The 21,390-nt window shown below is 47.6% G+C and overlaps 1 long non-coding RNA gene and 1 pseudogene across 1 annotated transcript; one reads left to right on the forward strand and one right to left on the reverse strand.

Moving 5' to 3' along the window:
• Positions 1-780: 780 nt before the first annotated feature.
• LOC141040845 (uncharacterized) lies at positions 781-4,682 on the forward strand (annotated as a pseudogene).
• Positions 4,683-8,292: 3,610 nt separating this feature from the next.
• LOC120973193 (uncharacterized) lies at positions 8,293-13,531 on the reverse strand. Its single transcript, XR_005767342.3, has 3 exons — positions 13,248-13,531; positions 11,118-11,610; positions 8,293-10,617 (listed from the first exon to the last, which is right to left on the reverse strand). It is a non-coding gene; the product is annotated as an uncharacterized lncRNA (long non-coding RNA).
• Positions 13,532-21,390: the final 7,859 nt, after the last annotated feature.

Raw genomic sequence — 21,390 nt, forward strand, 5'->3', positions numbered from 1 at the left:
AGGCCGCGCCCGCTAGACTCGCTCCGCAGTGCCTATAGGGGGGAGGCCTAGCCGATAGTAGATCTAGTGTCCGTTTCTCTTTTGCCCAAGTGAATTGAAACCCTAGGTACCGTTGCATTTTAGTTGGTACTTTAGTTGGTAGATATTTCACCATGGCAATTGAATCCGTTTGATATTTTATTTTTTTCATGCCCAGTTGCACAAAGATTTGTTTGCAGTTCGCAACTGCACTATAGTAGTTGCACAGGGAATGTTTTCATTACTCAGTTGCACAACGAGTATCTTGTAGTTGGCAGTTGCACAAATAGAAGTTGCACATCGAGTTTGTGCTTAAACTTGACGTTTGTCCATCCCAATTGGCAGTTCCAGCTGCATCAGTTGCACGCACCAGCTACCATAAACACATTTTTAGCAGTTATAGGTACAATAGTTGCACATATTCGGGTATCTATGTTCTGCAGGTTTTATACTTGGCATTGGACCAGTTCCCAGCTGGCAGATCTAGATTCAATAATCGCACACAGCTGGGATATGTGTTCTTGAATTTTTCACTTGGCATTACCATATCTGAGTTGGCAGAACCAGGGTCAATGTTTGGCAAAACCAAGGTCCAGTTGGCACAGGATTTTTTGAAATGTCTTAGTGGTGGGATGCTGGTTTTTTATGCATTTGTTTAACAAGTTTTGTTAGTGCTTTGAGCTACAATTTTTTTGTGTGTGCAATTAGAATAATTTTGTCGGGGCCTGGTTTTTTTTGCAGTGACAATGGTCGAAGAGGGAGATGCCGGTGGAAGTGGGGAAGAGGTTGTTTTCTATAAGCTCAAAAGGGAGCAAATATGGTCGGATATATGTGCTTGTTTTCTTTTTATTTTTATTTTTCCTTTTCTGTTTTTTTTTATTTTTGGTTTTTGTTTCTTTTTGCCATGCAGAGGATTGCATCAAAGTATATACGGCGGAACAGGAAAAGGCCTGCTCGGCGGGGTGCTCGTACCGACCCCGATGATGGTAATGAAGTAGGGGCAAGTTTTGAATATGAAATGAACAATTTTGAATTTATGTAAAAGAAATTCAATATTTTATTTTTGTTTTCTCTGGGTTTTTTCATGATTTTTTAACATGAGGCATCATTTGGTTATTTTGTAGGTGGAGGATGCTACTGCATCCCGTGCTATAAAGTGAGCCAGAACAAAAGGAAAAGGCAAGTCATCTGATGGGGGTGGCCCAACCTCTGCAGAAGCTGATGAGGTACCTTTTTTGTACAATTTTCTTTTTCAGTTGCACAGTATGTTGGTACTAGTTGGCACTTGTGCTGTTCAGTGTTGCATATGAAAAGCATACACTCGGCTGTTGTGTTTAACCATCATTTTTTTGCCTTACATTTTTTGTGGTGCAAATTTGAAAGTGTTGTATACTACCATGTCAAATCTGAAAAGCGTTGTTTAGTGTTTTAGTCTTTCTTTTATGATAGATTTTGGAATCTCCTTACCTACCTTGTTAAATTTGAAAGTTGGCACCAATTGAGCACACAGCTGCACCAAATCATGATACATTTTTGGACAAGTTTTTTAATTTCAGTGTGTACATGTCAGTTGCACAATAAGGTATAATAGTTGCACAACAATCAACCTGTGGTTGCACAACAATGAACTATGTGGTCAGTTGCAGATGTATGTACACTAGTTGAACAATTTGTCTGTATTCATTTCCCTTTTTTTGTCTCAGGTGGGTGAAGTTGGAGTTGAAGGGAACGAAGGAAACGTTCCTCAGCGGCGTTCACAAGCTGGAAGAATTAGGGCATCACCAGGGAAGTTTGTGAAGGTGAACAACGATTTGGCACCTGTTCAGAGATCTTTCTTATATGAGAAGATGTTAGGAGGTTTGGTAAACCTAGCAGACACACTGCTTTCTGACTTGACGAAGTTCCTAGTCCAGTCATACGACCCAGCCAGTTCAGCTTTGGTATTCCCAGGCAGGGGAACTATTCCAGTAGATGCTGCTAGTGTGCATAGGAACTTTGGTTTACCAAACAGAGGGCCGCGGCTGAAATACATTGTTGAAAAGGAGTTTGTTAAGGCTTTCAATGAGATGTTCAACCACACCGGGCCACCCAAACACCCCACGGTTACCGAATTCACCAAGACGATGAAAGCTATGAAGGGTACAACTGATAACAAGTTCCTCACTGGGTAGCTTGCAGTTGCTTTCAGCACCTTTTTAGCTCCTAAAACAAGTCTCTCTCTGAGCCCACGTTGCTACAGCGATGTGCTAGAACCCGATGTTCTGTTGAAGAGCAATGTGAGCTTATTTGTTGCTGACCACATAAATGAAGCATTCCGCAACATGGGTGAGGACAAGCAAACAGTCTGTTGCTGCCTGTATCATTTGATGGTGAGCTCTAATTAATTGTATTCTGTTAGACATACCTTTTCTAGATGTTTTTGTGCTTTTTATCACCAATGTTCTTATACGTGTTATTTCCCTTTTTTGTTTGTCTCTTGGGGATGGTGCATGTACAGATTCTCTACATTGACGCACTCGAGGTTGATGTGCGAATAAGCCACTGTGAAGTTCGAGCCAATGCCTATGATAAGAATCTAATCAACAATATCATGAAAAAGGACTTGATTTTGCCCGGTGTCTTTGGGAAACTTCAAGTGACTTGGAAATTCTGCTCAAAGTCTGTAATTGCACATGATTCTTTCACATACCTGTAAGTAGTTGCACAAGTCTATATTGATAGTTGGCACACAGACTAAATAGAGTTGCACACATGCTTGTTTCATATTTCCTGTTTACAGTACCACTTCCAGTTGTACTTTCCATAGCAATTTCAGTCAGTTTTTTGCTTCTGAGGGCATGTGGTAGTTGCACAAGTCGATGTTGATAGTTGGCACACAGACTTTATGAACAGTTTGCACACATGCTTGTTTCATATTTTCCTTTAAAGTCCCACTTATCATTTTGACTTCACATAGTATTTTTAGTTACTTTTTTTGTTTCTAGGGCATGTAGTAGTTGCACAAGTCTATGTTGATAGGTGGCATACAGACTTGTGACAGTTGCACACATGCTTGTTTCATATATTCCTTTAAAGTCCCACTTCTCATTTGTGACTTCACATAGTTTTTTCACTTACTTTTTGTGCTTCTAGGGCATGTGGTAGTTCCCCATATATAAAGTCTTTTTTCCTTTTTAGATCCAGACAATATAGACTTGTTATTGTTGAAGTTATTGTTGTAAATCTTTCTGTGAACAGCTCAAGGAGCAGTATAGAAGCAAAGATGATTCAACACTCTTCGGAGGATTACTGCAGGCAGAAGCGTTGTGGCATCAAAGGTTCCAATGAGTTACAGTCCCCACGTGAGTTATCCTTTTTGCTCACCCACACTTTTTTATTAGAACAAAAATCATGTTTTTTTGTTGGTTTTACTTTTTCCGTGCCAAATGCATGCATGAGTTGCATAGAATTATTATCCCACCTTTTTTCTAATTGAAATCAAACTTATGTTTTCACTTACACAGATTCCACAACTCCTAGCTACAAAATATGCTTCTTTTTTACTTCCTGCTAACTTACCCCTCTTCAGTTGCACACTTTCAGCATCTCAGTTGCACACTACTTTCATATACTTGCACCAAACTTAGGTTTGCAGTTGCGCAGAAATATACTTTGATATACTTTTCATTATCTTAATTTTTCTATTTTAAATTTTAAATTTTGTTTTTTTCTAATGTTATGCAGAAGAAGTTCAAGTTAGCAGGTATGGTTCATGATCTATGTAAAGAAATATCAGACAATCTTGGCAACTTCATCGAAGGTTTTTCCAAGCTTGATGAAGAGGAACCAGATTTGTCTCCTCTCAAGGGCCCGCTAAGTGGTCAAACAAAGGGTCAAAGCTCACACACTAGGCGACGAAAGCGTCAATCTACTACCAAGCAATCAGAAGAGGTGGAGGGAAGTGAAGAAGAAGAATTTGTAGAGGAAAGTGAGTCAGAGGAAGAAGATGTTGACCCGGGAGTTGGCAATGATTCTGAAGAAAGTGATGATTCTGAAGAAGAAGAGGAGGATCAAGAGGGAAGGAATGATGAAGAATATGATGATGACAGTGACAACTATGATGATGATGATGACAGTGACGATGATGGTGACAACAATGAAGACAATGAAGAATCCGGTAATGATGAAGTGGAAGAGGAAGAGGAAAAAAGATGGAACAGGCAAGGGGGAAGGTGAGGATGTCGAGAACGTTGACAGAGATGAGCAAGGAAAGGATGGGGCAGTGATGATGACAGTGAGGAAACACACGACGATGATAGGGGGCCTTTGATGGAGGTAGTGACACTGGGAAGGATGATGATGATGATGATGATGGTATGGGTGGCGGTGACAGTAGTTCAAAGAGGGCAAACACTTCTGGAGATGGAGGAAACAGCAGCAGCAGCTCAATTAATGATAGTGTAACTCTACAGTTTTTCATCCAAAAGGACATGCGTCGGAAGGGTGAAGATCCGGAATCAGTTGGAACCAAAGCAGCTGTGCCAGAGGAAAGTTTCTCATTGTTTGACTTGTGTAGATCAGAGCCAGCAATCCCCAATAGATTTGATATCCCCTTGCTGGAAACTCATGCAATCTTTGACATGAAAGAGAAGGATAATACATTTGAAAAAAATCATAAACGTTGAAGTACAAAGCACTGTGGAAGAAATGGAAGAGGCAGGAAAGGGTTTGGACTGGGTTGGCTCAAAAACCATGCTTGACAAGATATTGAGGGGAGGTCCTGTATTTGAAGATGCTTCATCGTCAGGTGGTAGCAAGAGGATGGCAGCATCCCCACCGCGCCCACCCACTGTCCCAAAGCGCAAGAAGCTCGTGACACTTAGCAAGAACCTGGTGTTGGGTCAACCAAAAGATAAGATTCCTGGTATGGGAGAGAAAAATTTGAAGAACGGAAGTAAATCAAAGGGAAAGGAGGTGCCAACTCCAGAGCCCAAGAAGGCAAGCACTGTCATACAGGTGCCAACCGTTGCGCATGTAGATGCCAAGCTCATCTCTACAACATGCAAACTCCCTGGTAAAAAAAGCAACAAAATAGTGTCTTTTGCCAAGGACACAAACTTTGCAGAAATGGGAATAGAGTTGCCAAGCCATGCTATTAAGAGTGGATCAAACAGTCAAGAGAAAGTTGTTAGTATGAAGTGTAGGAAGTCGGCAACCCCAACAGCTGATGTGGCAACTCCAGCTTCAAGTGAGCCAACTGTTTGTCCAAATAAGCCAACTACAGCATCAAGTGCGCACAGTACACCGGCAATCAAGGAAAGTGAAACCACCATTGTGCCAATAGCAAGAGGAAGTGAGGCATCTGGAGTTGTGTCTGTCCTACCCCCATCAGTCACCACAGAACCCCAAGCTGTCAATGTGCCAATCCCAGAGACAGCATTGCCAACTCAAGCAGTCACTGTGCCAACCACAACAGTCAGTGTGCCAACTCCAACCCCAACCCAAACCCATTCAGTCACCATGGAACCCTCAGCTGTCAGTAATGTTGTGCAGGCTCAGAAACAACATTCGCCTACTTTTCGTGCTCTTGATCAACAGGACACCCTTACACAAGAGCAAGTTTACGACCTTGTTTCGAGGTGTATACCGCCAAGACCACCGCCAAGCATAATTGCACGAACCAAGTCAGCGGGTGATGCACCCAAGGATGTCCAAGGAGAGAACAACAATGTGCAACCCATTCGTAGAGCATCATCAACAAGATCATATCATGGCGATGGGTTCTGCGACGCTCCACCATTTGACTTGGGGTTGGATGATGACCCCCCAGTTGCCACAGTGGACGAGCCTAACAAATCACAAGTGACACCACAAGAGGCAGGGTTATCTAAGAGCAACGAGCTAGATGATTGGGATTCGGAAACTGTGAGAGAGGTTTGTGCTGCTGCAGATAAGGTGGTCACTGGGAAGGCACCAATTCATATCATCATTTCGGATTCACCAGACGAGTTTCACACCCCAGATGTGACAGGTGTTCTAGGGGGTGCAAGTGGGTCCGGCAGTACCACATCTGGCCCACCAGTGCAAAAACACACAAGGAGGATAATCAAGCCAGCTGCTGTCCAGAGGTCTCCCTACATCGACTACAATAAAACAAAGACGTTCACTTGCAATGAACAAGTGAACAGGCTTTATGCGGCAGTTCTCTATTATGTAAGGAATCTACCTGGAGCAAACGTCATAGAAACAAGGTAAAACTAATGCATTTTGTGGTAAATCTGTATCCCCTCTTCTATCTTTAGTTTGGCCAATCAGTCTGTTACGTTTGCATCTTCATGTTTATTGATTTTTTGCACAAAAATGGTAATATAGCTGAACATATTTTATTATTGTCATAGACATATGTAATAGTAGCACTACAATAGTAATTCAATTTTTTTGTAGTTGCAGAAGTCATCTTTTGTACTTGCAGTTCCATTCAACATCACTTGCACAACAGTACTTATACAGTTGGCACATCAGGCCCTGCACACCTTAACAACAGTTACTCATTTTTTCATTCACTTTTTCACGCATTTACGGCAACCAGTTAATCCTGTTTTTTGTTCTTTTTCTTTGCACTCGTATTGTTTTCCGAACAGCCCTGAAATCATTAACTATGATGGGTTCTTTCTGAGCCTAAAGGAGTTGGCTGACTCAATGAAGCCTACCAAATGGCTATCTAATGGTGTTGTCGAAGCTGCTCTTATCCAAATCAGGGAAAACTTACCTAAGGACTCAAAGAAGGTCATCATGCCACTGAGGGTTGCTGTAAGTTGAATGAGAACTGTTGTTCTTGTTTCACACAACATCCCTTTGTCCCTTCCTTTTTTACAGTATGTTTCCTAAGACTCATTTCTTCAAATGCAGACACGCTTGCAGCAAGGAATATACAATGCTGCTGAGATACATTCTAAATTTGAGAAGATTAATCACCTATACCGTCAAGATATGGTCAGTTTTTTCTGGCCACACAACTTTGTGTTTTTTCAACTTTTCGTGTTGCATAGCTCTTGGTTTTTCACTGGTCAGTTCTTGACAACTTTTTACCTTCTTTTTTCCTGTGCTGTCAATATGTGCAGGTGATGCTTCCTGTGCTCGAGTTCGCTGATCCCAATGATCAAGAAGGAGGCAGACACTGCTGGTGTTTAACATGAACTTAAGGGATCAGCGTTTCGAGGTGCTAGATTCTTGGAGGAAGCTCGACAACCCCAAAATGCACTGTGCTTCAACTATAGCGGGGGCGGTGAGGTGTTTATGGAAGCAGCACTACCCAAAGCATAACATCAGTCACTTTCAGGTCGTCGACATTGATGTACCCAAGCAACTCGGGAAGTAAGTCATGCATGCACGCCATTTTCCTCTTTCATTTTTTTATAGTTGGGTAGTGCTGCTTCCAAACCATCTAGTTGCACAAAGTATTCATACAGTTGCACACAGATTAATGGGTAGTTGCACATTTTTTGGCACCAACCAAACCATCTAGTTGCACAAAGTATTCATGCAGTTGCACACAGATCAATAGGTAGTTGCACATTTTTTGGCACCAACCAAACCATCTAGTTGCACACAGTATTCATACAGGTGCACACAGATCAATGGGTAGTTGCACATTTTTAGGGGGACAAAGTTGCATGGTCAAGAACACGGTCTTGCAATAGCAAGGTTGTTAGTTTTCTTTTTACGATTATGGCCCCAACTCACGTCGAATAACAAATGTCTTTTTTCTTCTTTTTTTCTTGCACAGCAATGAATGTGGTGTGTTCATGTTGTTCAATACTAGCATTTGGAATGGGATACAATTGCCAAACTACGAACCAAAAGAGTGCCTAAGCATGAGGAGGATAATGACCTACAAGATGGTTGACTCTACTCTCAACAAAGCCCCATGGAAGGACATTCTACGGTACAATGAGTAAGTTTTGTTTTTGCTCCTTCTTTTATCTGCTACCATTGATCTGCATGATAGTTGCACAATGGTACCCATTCAGTTGCACACCTAATACATGTTTAGTTGCACAATTTCACCTGGGTTTTTTTGCCCCAGGTTGCACATTCTGTTTCTTGAACCGCTGTTTGGTGCTTTGTTTAACCCTAAGAATGATACAATTTTGTTCCTTTTCCTTTTTTCTTTTTTACATGGCATAGTACTTGGAGATGTTACAGTTGCACATACAGGGAAGATACTTGCACATTGATACTAATTAACTTGCACAACCCTTTTTGGTTCTGGTAAACCATCAAACAACCAATCACTAAAGGACAACACACATAGTAACATTTTTTCTTTTTACTATGTTGCATGCGTAAATGTGTAAATTTGCCAACAGAGGCATAAATAGGTAAATAGGTAGCCTCACACATAGCAAAGTGATAGTATACATGACTTTTTTAACATGAAATACAAATGGGCCAGATGCTAAGTTTAAACAACATAAAGAAGAAGTTTCCAAAGAAGTTTTTTGTTGCTGGATCTTCATAGCTCCATCCATGTCCTAACAGTGCAAAGCCAGAACTTTTTTTTATGCTTCCCTCATTTTATCTATTGCTTATATGTCACCAAGTTGTCATGCCAACTTCGTAGGGCAGCTAGCAGCATTGTGCTTATCTGAGTTGCAGTTGCTGCACCTGTTTTTCCTTTTCAGGTGCAGTTCAAGAGCTGAATGATAGCGTCTACTCCTTGCCCTCCCTTCTGTAGTTGACTTTGGCGGATCCCTGGGAGTTGCAACCTCATCGTCGTTGCTCGTAGGCGACATCCGCTCAGTGCAGTTAGTATGGCCTTGTGTTGTGTTACCCATAGGAAGAGGTGCCGAAGCATTACTCACACGTGGCCCACCATGACCCATCGGAGGAGGTTGTTCAGCACGACCCATGGGAGGAGGCACTGGAGCATGAGCAGCACGACCCATGGGAGGACATGGTGGACCATGACCAACACGTTCCATGGGAGGAGGTGGTCCACCATGGCCCATGGGAGTAGGCGGTGGAGCACGTCCAGTAGGGGTAGTTGCTGGAGCAGACCCTGTAGATGTAGGCGGCACGGGAGGATCCTGGTTGTTATCACCAGCGGACGGACCTGCCTCTCTTGCAGCCTTTTTTCCTTCTAGACTTGTTCAGCTGCACAATCTCTGTCCGCGTTGCACGCATGTGTTTATCGACAATGCCTTTTGCTGCATCAGAACCACAAGCAAACTTTGCTAGTTTTTGGAAGTCTGAGGTCATGTTAGCATGCCTAATTTCCTTTAGAGAGGCAGGAGGCATTACATCAGATTGCTGGCTAGTGGCACTTGGCACACTTGGGATAGCAATTGGCGTCCAACGCGTCAACATGTACTGCTCCGGGATGACATCAAGCCCAATATGTGTGAACACTTTTAGTATGTGGCAACAAAGGATGCCATCCCTCTCCATTTTGGTACACTCACACGAAAATTGTCCCTCGGGTATTTTTGCCAACACCAAGTAGTTCCTGTAACCATACTTCACAACCCATTCTGTATTTGGTCTCAGCTCAAACGTTTCCACACCAATTTGGAATGCATTATAGCGTCCAATCATCGAAAACTCATCACGGAACTTGCAGTAAAGATCTCTAGTATATGTCTTGTATGCCTGCTTCTCTATTGGGAATTGTGACCACATGTCAAGATCCAGATGTTCTGTCCTGTAGTCATTGCACCCTTCCTTGATGAGGATGTGCGTCTGTATTTTGTGGTACTCCTTCACAAAGTTCAGAATTGACTTGTGAGGGTTGACATACCGCTTCAAGACTGCATTGAACCCCTCACTTCGTTGTGTAGACTGCAAGAATGGGAAGAAATCTATGCTTGAAGTAACATGGCACCCAAGTGTTCCTATATTTGTATAGCTTCTCAAAATGGGTGTGTGTAATTGCCTCATATTTCATCATCAACACAGCCAAATTCTGTTCAAACTCATCTGGTGTGAAACTGAAATCAACGCAATGGTTGAAATCTTTAGACAATCCCGGGTTCCGGCCTAGCAACCATCCAACTTTCTCTTGAGCTTTTTTCATGATGTGCCACCGACAACATCGGTGCACACTTGTGGGAAATATATTCTTTATGGACTCTTTCATTGCCACATCCTGATCAGTAATGATGTTATCTGGTGCCCTTCCATTCATAGCCTCTAGGAAAGCTCCAAAAACTCAATCAAAGCTGGTCTCCATTTCTTGCCTCACAAACACGCAGCCCAACATGAAAGATTACCCATGACAATTGATTCCAATGAACGGAGCAAAAGGCATGTTGTACATATTGGTCATGTAGGTTGTGTCAAAGGAGACACAATCATGATATGCCTCCGTATAAGCTTTCCATGCCAAGCCATTCACCCAAAAAATGTTTTCTGCCCTTCCTTCGGGATCATATTTTATCTTATAGAAAAAGTCTGGATCATCTTTTTGCAACTCTTTAAAATGTTCAATTGTCTCAATAATGCCCCCCTCTTTCGTTGAGTCTTTGGAGAAGCCAGCACATAAGTTTGTTATTGCTTTAGGCCCATATGGTACATTTAGCTCCGAGCCATAAAACTCTGACATGATAGTCATCATACAGCCTACAGGGAAGAAAGTTGATGTTAGATAGTTGAACACTTTACAAATAACAGTTGCAGACTAAAGAACAATAGTTGCACAACTGTTGACATGTGGTTGACATAGAACTTTTTTTCATTGTTTCCCCCTTTTTTATTGCATGATGCAAAATAATTTAGAAATTTTTGTCTAGCATTAGTTGCAGAGATATGAACACTAGTTGCAGGAAACAACGTTCAATTGCATCGATAAGGAACACTAGTTTGCAGAACAAATACATATGGAGTTGCCATCAAAACTATGACCATTTTGTAAATCTATACATTATTCAATCAGCAAGTAGTTCCAACTTGTTTGTTTTGTTTGTGGTAGTGCTTTTTTTCATAAATACTCAATCCTGGTTGCACAACACAGTGTTTGTAATTGCACAACCCCCTGCTGCTAGTTGCAAACTTGACATATCAGAATTAAACAACAATGTAGTGTGAAGTTTGGAGTTTTTGGGAGGTGAATGAGAACACACCTGAAGTTAGGTTGCAGTTGTAGAGTATCTCTAGGAACTTCTTTTCCTCCGGCGGTATACCCATGTGAGATCGCAAGTATTTGGAGAGCGAAGGCTTGGGGACCAAAGGATGATTATGATCACGGACAAAGTGGGTTACTTCCCACCGCCCATCCTTCAATTTAACCAGCATTTTTGCCTTACATTGTGTTTGCTTTATCCTTTCTCTCTTGCGCTTCTTCTTATTCTTCTTTTTTCCACTATCCTCTCCATCGAATATTGGCACTTCTTCAATTTCTTCTTCTTCACCCAAAGGTTTGGGGTCTGGTATAGGATCTAGGACAGGTGGCAATTCAGGCTGCACTTTGTTTCAACAAAAAAGTGCAACAAGCCATGATCTTGATGAGGCTGTGTGAAAACCCCTGAATGTACAAACTCGACATCATCATTTGGCAACTCATTGAGATCGGGAGGCAACACATTGAGGTCTATCATCCTTGAAAGCTGCTTCAACCTGCATTTTGTTTCAACAAAAAAGTCATTAACAAGCTGTATTGGGGCATAGTTGCTAGCCATTTGAAGGCATAAATTTAACACCGTTACAATCATTTTCATTGTTTCGAAAACTGCAAGTAGTCAGTTTTTTACATAGCTTTTTTCTCCAGATAAAGCTTTTTTTCATAGTAGTTGCACAAAGGCAGCACAACATTTTGCACGAAAGTGTCATAGAATTGCACAATTTTTTCATACCAGTTGGCACAAATTGTGAGCATTTCCAGTCAAACAAACACAATTTTTTATGATACAAGCTGGATAAAAATGTAGCATACCAGTTGCACACAAGTACTTTAAAAGTTGGAACAAGCATCATTCTAGTTGGACAATATAAGAATATTCAGGCAGTAGTTACATTTTTATTGACAATGTGCAGTTCTAAGAAGAAAGGGAGGGCATGATTTTCTGCAGATGAATGCAAGTGGTTTAGTAAAAGAACTTAGTAAGCTTTTCTCCAGATACAGCTTTTTAATAGTAGTCGCACAAAGGCAGCACAACATTTGCACAAAAGTGCCATAGAATTGCACAAATTTTTCATACCAGTTGGTCAAATTGTGAGCATTTCCAGTCACAGAAACACATTTTTTGACTTTTTTTTTATGATACAAACTGGATAAAAATGTAGCATACCAGTTGCACACAAGTAGTATCAAAGTTGGAACAAGCATCATAGTAGTTGGACAATATAAGAACATGTTTCAGGTAGTAGCTACATTTTTATTGACCATTATTGTATCTACAATGTGCAGGTCTGACATGAAAGGGAGGGCATGATTTACTGCAGATCAATGCAAGTGAACATATCAAGCAAGGTCTGCTACAGCAACTTCAAAGATAGAAGCAAATTCAGATTTGAACTATATTTGTCTATAACTATCTTAGTTAGATTTGCACAGCTAGAACAACATTTTGATGGGTGTGTTTTTTAGATTTATGATGGCAGCGTGTGAAAGCTATTTCCTAAGACCTATATTTGCAGACTGTTTTTTATCAGAACATATCGTATATTGCTCGTCATCGTATATTGGTTGTTTTCTTCCATATCTTTTCAAGTTCCTACGAAGGTTGCATAGTTTTGTGCCTTTTTTATTTTTTCCAGTTGCACAGTTTGTGGGTATAGTTGGATGCTACAACTGGGTTAGTTGCACAAAATGGTTTCAGAGTTGCATAATCTACTGAGTTGGCACACAACACTCCTTCAGTTGCCTACTTTATTTGGCTTAGTTGCAGGGAAGTAACCTACTGGTTGCACAGTTTTTCCTAAGACCTATATTTGCACAATTTTTTCAGTTGCACATTTTGTGCTTATAGTTGGATGCCACAACTGGGTTAGTTGCACAAAATAGCGTTAATGCTGCATAATCTGCTGAGTTGGCACACAATACTCCTTCAGTTGGCTACTTCATTTGACTTAGTTGCATGAAAAGGAAACTACTGGGTGCACAGTTTTTCTACAAACACATTATGCAGGATTTCATTTGATTTTTGACAATCAAATACATGAGCAAAGCACGAGTAAAAGACGCGTGCAAGGAAATCATTACAAGGGCAAGTAGACAAGAGAGAATCAGGAAGAAGATGGGAAAGTCTTATCACCTGTGGATCTCCAGGTGGGTTCTTTTTTCGCCCTCCTCCCTTTGATCTGCTTTTCTCTTGGTCTTCTTTTCTGACTTCTAAGCCCTCTTCTCTTCTCTTCTCTTATTTGTCTCTGGGAGCCGCCATGTTCGTTCTTCTCTCCTGGCGATGAAGGAGGATTTTGCCCCCTGGGCAGATCCTTCTTTCGTGCGGAAGAAGAAGATGGCCTGGGGGCAGTTGGTCTCGCGCGGTTTGGTGAGGAGGGTGGGGTTCGGAGGCAGGTGCACGTGATCCCGCGGCCAGCTGTCCTCGCGGGGTTGTTTTCTCAAGCTTACCTGTTCCTGCGGCGGGTCCTGGCGGTTTTCGTGCGCGCGGTTTGGGTCTGAGGCGGTTTTCGCGCAGGCGGGTGGGTGCATTTCCTTTTTTGCTTCGGGGGGACCAGGCGGTTTCCTTTTTTGGTGGGCGCTGGCTAGCGATCCCAGGGCGGCCGGCCACCCGCTAGACGCTCCCTTTCTTCTCCCGGCGCACGTGGTTCCGACTCCTCCCCGGGTCCGGGCCTGAACATGAAACGGAGCCAACCATGCAGCGGTTCCGAGCTATACGTCAATTCACGGCGATCGATTCTGCAGCGTTCCCTTCTCAAGCCTGACCTCCTTCCCCCTCAAATCCGCGTGACTCCAGCCCCCTCGGGTCGCGTCGACTTCAACACTTGATGCCAATGGAGGCGGCCATGGAAGGCAAGCGGCGACGCCTCCATGATGCGGGGGCGGGGCATCCGGTGTCACCGCCCAGCAAGCGTCGCCGCGACGGTGGTCACCACGACTCCCGCGCAAGCAAGAAGCAGGTGGACATGCGCTCCTCTGTCGCTTCTGCCGTCGCGCAACTTTCTTGCTCCAGGATCAGGCCATATGTGCGTGCGTCGCGCCCCAAGGAGGAGAAGACCGAGGTCAGCGCCGGCGACAATGCCGAGCTCGTGATTAAGAAGCAGAACACTGGCAAGCGCATCTCTTGCATCGGAGGGAACAGGGCGGCAGTGCAGGTGCCGCGCCCCACAGAGGCATCGACCCAGGTCAGAGCCCGCGCTGTCGCAGACGACGTGACGCAAAAGTCCGACCAGGGAACTTCAATCACCAGGAGCAGGCCGGCAGTGCAGGCGTCGCGCCTGAACGGAGAGATCATGTTCATCAGTGGCGGCGTCAGTGTTCTCAGCTACGGCGCGCAAGGCGTGACCAAGAACGAGAAGCGGCAGGAGTCCGGCGAGCGGGCCCAAGCAATCGCAACGGCAAGCATCCCGCGGCTAGCTTGCCCGACGCCGCCGTCGATACCAAAGGATCCCATTGACCCGGACAATGAGTTCTGCGCGGCCCTTGCGGCGGCTCGCCAAGCCATAGTCAGGCGGCGGCGGGAGGAAGCTCCTTCAACGACCATAACATGACTCTCGAGAACCTGCTCAAAGCACAGGCCCTGATCGGTTCATGCTGAGATTTTTGTACTTCTTGCTACATGCTCAGACCCATCATCATACGAAAATGCAAACGCCCACATCTCGCCCACACGCGTGGATCCACGTTCATTTATGGTTGCCCGAATCTTGGCATGTTTGTGGTGCCACATAGGACTGGGCTGGTATGTGGGCATTCATCCGGTCGCCCACACGCCCGTTTTCACCACACGGAGGGACCGGTGTGTGGGCGTTTAGCAGTTCGCCCACACGTCAGTTTTCACTCACACACAGGGGCTGGTGTGTGGGCATTTATCAGTTCACCCACATGCTCGTCTCCTCTCCCACACCCAAAGCTGTCAGTTGCCATGTGTTTTGCAGGGTACATGGCAACTGCCCTAGTGTGCTTGTAAGTAGATGGCAACTCTCTCTTTTATCCGAACATGTCAGGTGCCATGTGTTTTGCAGGGTACATAGCAACTGCCCTAGTGTGCTTGTAAGCAAATGGAAACTCTCTCTTTACCCGAACATGTTATTTTGCCATGTCTCTTTGTAGCGCTACACGGCAACTACCTAGTGTTAGTAGGTGGCAACTCCTAAAGTTTTCAAATCCTGGCAACTGTAGTAAATCAGACCATACATGGCAACTGCCTAGTGTTAGTAGGTGGCAACCCCTAAAGTTTTCAAATCATGGAAATTATATAGTAAACCAGACCATACATGGCAACAGCTGCAGTTGTCCAAAAATGGCATCCGGCAGTTGACCTGAGATGGCAACTGCAGTTGAGCAACCATGGCAACTGTAGTTGTCCGACATGGCAACTGTAGTTCAGCGACATTGCAACTAAAGTTAAACGAACATGAAGAGGGTCCGGACCATGGCAACTGCGGGGCGCGTGGTGACTGTCACGCGGGGCGTGCGGGACCATGAGGCAGGAGGCCTGACGTACGGGCGTGTGGGCGTTATCTATTTTGCCCACATGTAGGCCTGCGAGAGGGACCGTGAGGAAAAAAAGAGGCGCGTGGGCATTACTTGTTTTGCCCATACATAAATGTGTGGGCTGATCCTCTTAGACACCACACAAAACGTGTGGGCAGACTCCTTAACGCCCACACGCGTGGGCGTTATCGTCATCCTGATCATATCGCTCCATGATCGGGAATTTTGTAATAGGATCTTGAATCAGCGGAATTTTTGTTGCGAGGCAATGGGTCCATTAAGCATTCCTGGCTTATGGCCAACCTTCATGTGAGTTGTAACCATCATATAAGTACGATACAAATCAATAAATTTGTGATTTCCACCTTTGTCTTATAAACAGAGACAATGTGTCTTTTTTGTGCGAATGGAAAACAAGAGACATTCTTGTCTTTGTTAATCTGTGTCGTTGATGTTTCTACAGAAAATGAGGCTAATTAATTACCATTCAAACTATTTGTTTAGACTATTTGATTCATTCGGACCATCTGTTGTGTTTGAGCCCGTATTCTGTGATTAATTTTGCTAGACGAGACGTGTCGTAGCCTTACTGGGTGTGGGGGTTGCTCGGTGGTCCGGTTGTTGCCACAAAGACGACTACCGTGGGGGTGCACTCGTGTGCCCTTGTGGCGCGCTCATGCCCCTGTATCGGGCGATCTCCTCTGTGCAACTTGACGATGGGAAGCGGATGGCCTTCTGGCATGATCACTGGGCCGGTGCAGGTGCCCTTTTCCCGCGCATGCCGGCCCTCTTCTCGCATACTACCATGCCGGAGGTGTTGGTGAGCGTTATCGTGCGTGCTCGTCCCGCGCCTGACCCATGTGGCTGCGGGGGAACTGGTGGCCCTTCAAGACATGATCTCTAGGGTCGTCACCTCTGAGTCTTGCGACTGCATGGTTTTGAGGAGGTGCCGGTGGAGGAGGGAGGGGGCGTGTGGTGCGCTGATCCTTATGTTGATCACTTTTTCAAATAAGGCCATATCCAGCACTCTACAGGACCATCTTTAACTTCTGGTCGGAATCGGTAATGCAACTAACTAGACTATTCGTTACTTATGATAGCTTTGTAGGTCTCATACTATCTCTGATGATGATGACCTCAAAAGCAAAGTTGAATGTTTTGATGTTACGAATAAATTTCGTGTTGAACACTTTTTCATCTGAGGCCACTTCTTACTCATGGTCGGTCTGCGGTGCATTGGCTCTAACTTTTTATATGAGATTGGATTGGGATGATCTATATATCAAAATCTCTCGCCTCGACGTGACTCCTTCATTTGGGGTCATCTTTGAGGCGTAATTAGCCGAACAATACTCTGAATGACCAATATTATCACTTCGTGTATAGCTTCGGCCCTCACGATGAGATCGGATGGCGATGACTCAAACATCCAAGTTGTTTATGTTGACAATACGAAACTTTTTCATGTAGAGCACTTCTTCAGTTTTGAAGCCGTCTTAATAATGTTTTCTTCCGTGCTAAAATTTGGTGTCAACAGTGCGTAGCAACCTCGCTTTACCATTGTCCGTGGGCCTACACATATTATGGAGTATCAAGGCATTGTCGGCGTCCTAGGAACGGGGGTACCCAGACTTGCCTGCCTGCGGCCCGTGAGCGTGGCTCCACCAACGGCCCGGTACGGCCCAGCTTCGGCGACAACGACTCAAGACCCTCACGAGGGGCCAAGCCTCGCGAGGCGGACGACGCAAAAACCTCCCTAGGGGCGGCCTCGCTAGGCTGGCTCCCGAGGAGCGGAGATATCTACGCAAGGGGCACCTCACGAGGTTCGCGTGATATGAGCCGTGGCGACCAAGGTCAGGCGGGCGCCAGCGGGCGCAGTGTACCAGTTTTCTCTTTGGTGCTAAAGAGGCAAGCGCAGGCAAGGAGTCCCAAGGCATCAGGCAAAGGTTTCCATATCGGTGCAACAAGACAATGACTAGTAGGACGGAGGTCATCGCGGAGCCCACAGCAACATCACCGCCAGAGCCTTTGGCAGGCGAAGACCACTTTTGTCAGGATAGCTTGTACTAGTTGTCTCCCTTCAAAATTGGCCGTTGTGGGATCCCTTCCCGCCAACATTTGGGAAGAGGACCGGGGCATCTATAAATAGGACTAGCCACCACCACAGAAAGGAGACAGACTGATCTTGGATTGGACGGACGAGAAGGGAGACGGACGGATCTTGGATTGGATCCATTCCACCAAGGCCATCTCACCAGCTCATCGAGCTCAAGAACACCTCTCCTCCTGAGGCTGTTCATCCATTGTACTAGTTCATCCTTAGCCCTCGAGGCAATCCACCACCACCACACTGGAGTAGGGTATTACACCACAACAGTGGCCCGAACCAGTATAAACCTCTATGTCTCGTGTTCTTTGGGTTCGTCGAGCTAGGCCGTGGAATCGTTGGGTAGGCCGGCTGGGGACAAAGAGTCCTTTGTGCGCATCCCAGAGTTCGAACCTCTCAAGGGTCTGCGGAACCCTGAATCCGACATTTGGCGCGCCAGGTAGGGGTGCGCCGAAGCTTTGCCTCCGTCGATCCACGCTCCACCGCTCCGCCAGTTCCATGGCTGATGCTCGTCGAGCCTGCGCTGAGCGCCAGGCCGCTCTGAACGCTCGCTTCGCCCAAATGGCGCCTGTCGGCGGGCCTCCCCATCGCTCTCCGTCACCTGCTGCCAATGCCGCCACCGGCCCGGCGAGGAACGAGCAGCAGGCTTCGTCGCTGCACCCCTCCGTGCGGCGGGATGGACGCACCGCAACCCCGTCGCTGACTCCGGCCGGCTCGTCATCTCACGCTTGCCGTGGGCCCATGGACGCGCAGGCCGCGTTGCTCACGGCGCGCGAGCTCCTGCGCTACCGCCCAGTCGACGACCTCTACGAGGACTGGCTGGACCGCATCGCCGAGCTCGTCAGCGCCGCCAGGGGCTCTCCTGCACCGTCCCTCTTGCTGCCTCGTCCGCCTCCCGCTGCGGGCAATGTGGCCCATGGAGCGCCTCCACCACCTTTACGTCAAGACGTCGCCCTCGCACCAAGACGCGCGGCCCCGTGGCGCAACCCACCGCGAAGGGCGCCCGCGCGTGAAGAAGGAAGCTGCCAGGAGGTCCCTCGGCCGCAACAAGATGCTCCTGCACTCCCAGCACCGCCACGTCAAGACCGTGCGCCGCCTGCGGTGGCGGCGCGTGGGCACCAAGACCAGGCTCTGCCTCCACGACGGGCCCCAGTGACTACAACAGGTTGTCGCGCCTTCACTCCCGAGCTGCGTAGCGTCGTCTGGCCCGGGAAGTTCAAGCCCGAACTGCCTCCACGCTATGACGACACCCCCGACCCTGGAAAGTTCCTGCAGCTCTACGAGCTGAGCATCGAAGCAGCCAACGGCGACGAGAAAGTCATGGCGAACTGGTTTCCCATGGCCCTCAAAGATGGTGCACGCTCGTGGCTCCTCAACTTGCCCGCGGGATCGATCTCCTCCTGTGGCGAGATGCGCGAGCGTTTTGTCGCCAACTTCCAGGGCACTCGCGACCGCCCACAGGCCCGGGAGACCTGCGGCGCATCAAGCAGCAGCTAGAGGAAACTCTACAAAAGTACATCCATCGCTTCAACAACGTTCGCCTCAAGATCCCCAAGGTGACGGATGAGGCCATCATCTACGCGTTCTCTGATGGCGTCCGCGACGTCAAGATGAAGGAGGAGCTCGCCATCCACGAGGACATGTGCACGGCCCTGGAGATGTTCAACATGGCGACCAAGTGTGCGAGAGCTGAGGAGGGGCGCCTCTCCCTCCTCGAGCTTCCAGCTGCCAACCCAGAAGACAAGAAGGCCAAGGCCAAGGATGTGAAGCGCAAGGGAGCGGCCGTGCTCGCGGCTGAGCCACAGATGAAGCGCAGCCGCGACCACCCGGAGTCATCCAAGGGCAGCCGCCCGTTTTGCGCCTTCCACAACATACACAGCCACAGCACCAGCGACTGTCAGGAGCTCAGGGCCATCTGTGATGGGCGCTTCTCTCGCGCCCCGAGCGCAACGACCGAGGCTACGGCCGATGAGGAGGATGAAGTGGATAATGCTGGGACGACCGCGGCCCTCGCCAGGAGTGGCGTGACCAGCCTCGTGAGGACCGCTGGCAGGACCAGCTTCGCGAGGGCGCCTGGAGGGATCAGCCTCGTGAGGACCGTCCTCAAGGCAAGGCTGGCCTCCCTCCACTGCCACCGCCACCAACGAGGAACGACGACCATCACCAGGACGAGGGGGTTGGGGGCTTCCAGGAGCCGCGCGCCATCGCCTGCATCCTGGGTGGCACTCAGGCCCCAGCCTCCCAGCGCATCTTCAAGCAGTTTGCTTGTGAGGTGAACGCGGCCCTCCCTAGGCTCGAGGCCACGTGCCCGCTTAGGTGGTCCAAGTGCACCATCACCTTCAGGTCATCCGACCAGCTCAAGTGCGCGGCAACTGTCGATGCCCTCCCGATGCTCTCCTCGCCCATCATCAGCAACGTCCTTGTCACCAAGACCCTCATCGATGGCGGTGCAGGGCTCAACGTCCTCTCCATCGATACGTTCGACCGCCTCCAAGTGCCATATGATCAGCTGCAGCCGACCAAGCCCTTCTCAGGAGTGACTGACGGCTCCACCACCCCAATAGGGCAGATCCGCCTCCCTATCACCTTCGGCTAGCGCGACAACTACCGCACTGAGCTCATTAACTTCGACGTCGCCCACATTTGCCTACCGTACAACGCCATCCTCGGGTATCCGGCCCTGGCCAAGTTCATGGCGGTGACTCACCATGGTTACAACGTCCTCAAGATGCCAGGGAGCTGCGGTGTCATCACAGTCGCCTGCGAAGAAAAGGACGCGGTGTGCTCTCTCGAGCGCGCCTACCAGGCTGCGGCGGTTGAGGACCCAGACAACAAAGGCACCATCTACCCTCCTGAGGCTGTCCCCAAGAAGAAAAAGCAACTGCTCCACCAAGGGCCCCAGGAGAGCGGCGTCTCCAACGGCACCACCTCAGGGCCTGCGCCCGCAGATGGGGTGCCTCCCTCCCTCGCATACGAATGCGCGCCCGGCGCCCTCCTCAGGCTGGGCTCGGGGGCTCTCTTCTGTAGGGCCTCAGACCTAGCCAACGTCACGAGGGAGGCGCTCGGGCACCACGTGGAGGCATGCTTCACCGCACGCTTCCCGCATCAGGGCACGAGGCACGGGGTGCCTGGTGCTCAGGAGTTCATCACCAAGACCACCAAGGAGCTTCAAGAAGCAAGAGTCATGTGCGGCGACCGCCGCCCACCACCCGGCACAGCTCCTTGTCCTGGCGAGGACGACGAGCTGCGTGCCTGCGTCGACTACCTCGAGCTCAACAGAGCCGCATCTCAGGAGCGCTTCTGGCCATCCTGCTTAGGCTGGTGTGAAGGTCCACCTCACAGCTACGTTCGCATGCCCTTCGGCCTGCCGAACGCGGCTGTCACCTTCCAGCGCCACCTACAGAGCATCCTGGCGGCCCAGGAAGCCAGGCACCAGGCGGTCCTAGCGGAGATGGCGACAGTCCTTCACGAGCCTCCCGGGCCCCCAGAGCCTCCTGAGGCTCAGGATCCTAGCGGCTCATGAGGGACAACTTCTTCAGCACGCGTCTTTAGCTACCCCAACACCTCGTCGACAACGGTTCCAGGTGACATTTTCTGGTTTATTCAGCTGGGAGCGCCCCTCGGGCTGCATCATTCCTAGGTCGCACAGGCCTGTCCCCGCGACATGTATCCTTTT

Source organism: Aegilops tauschii, chromosome 2 (assembly GCF_002575655.3).
Source record: "Aegilops tauschii subsp. strangulata cultivar AL8/78 chromosome 2, Aet v6.0, whole genome shotgun sequence".
NCBI classification, from domain to species: domain Eukaryota; kingdom Viridiplantae; phylum Streptophyta; class Magnoliopsida; order Poales; family Poaceae; genus Aegilops; species Aegilops tauschii.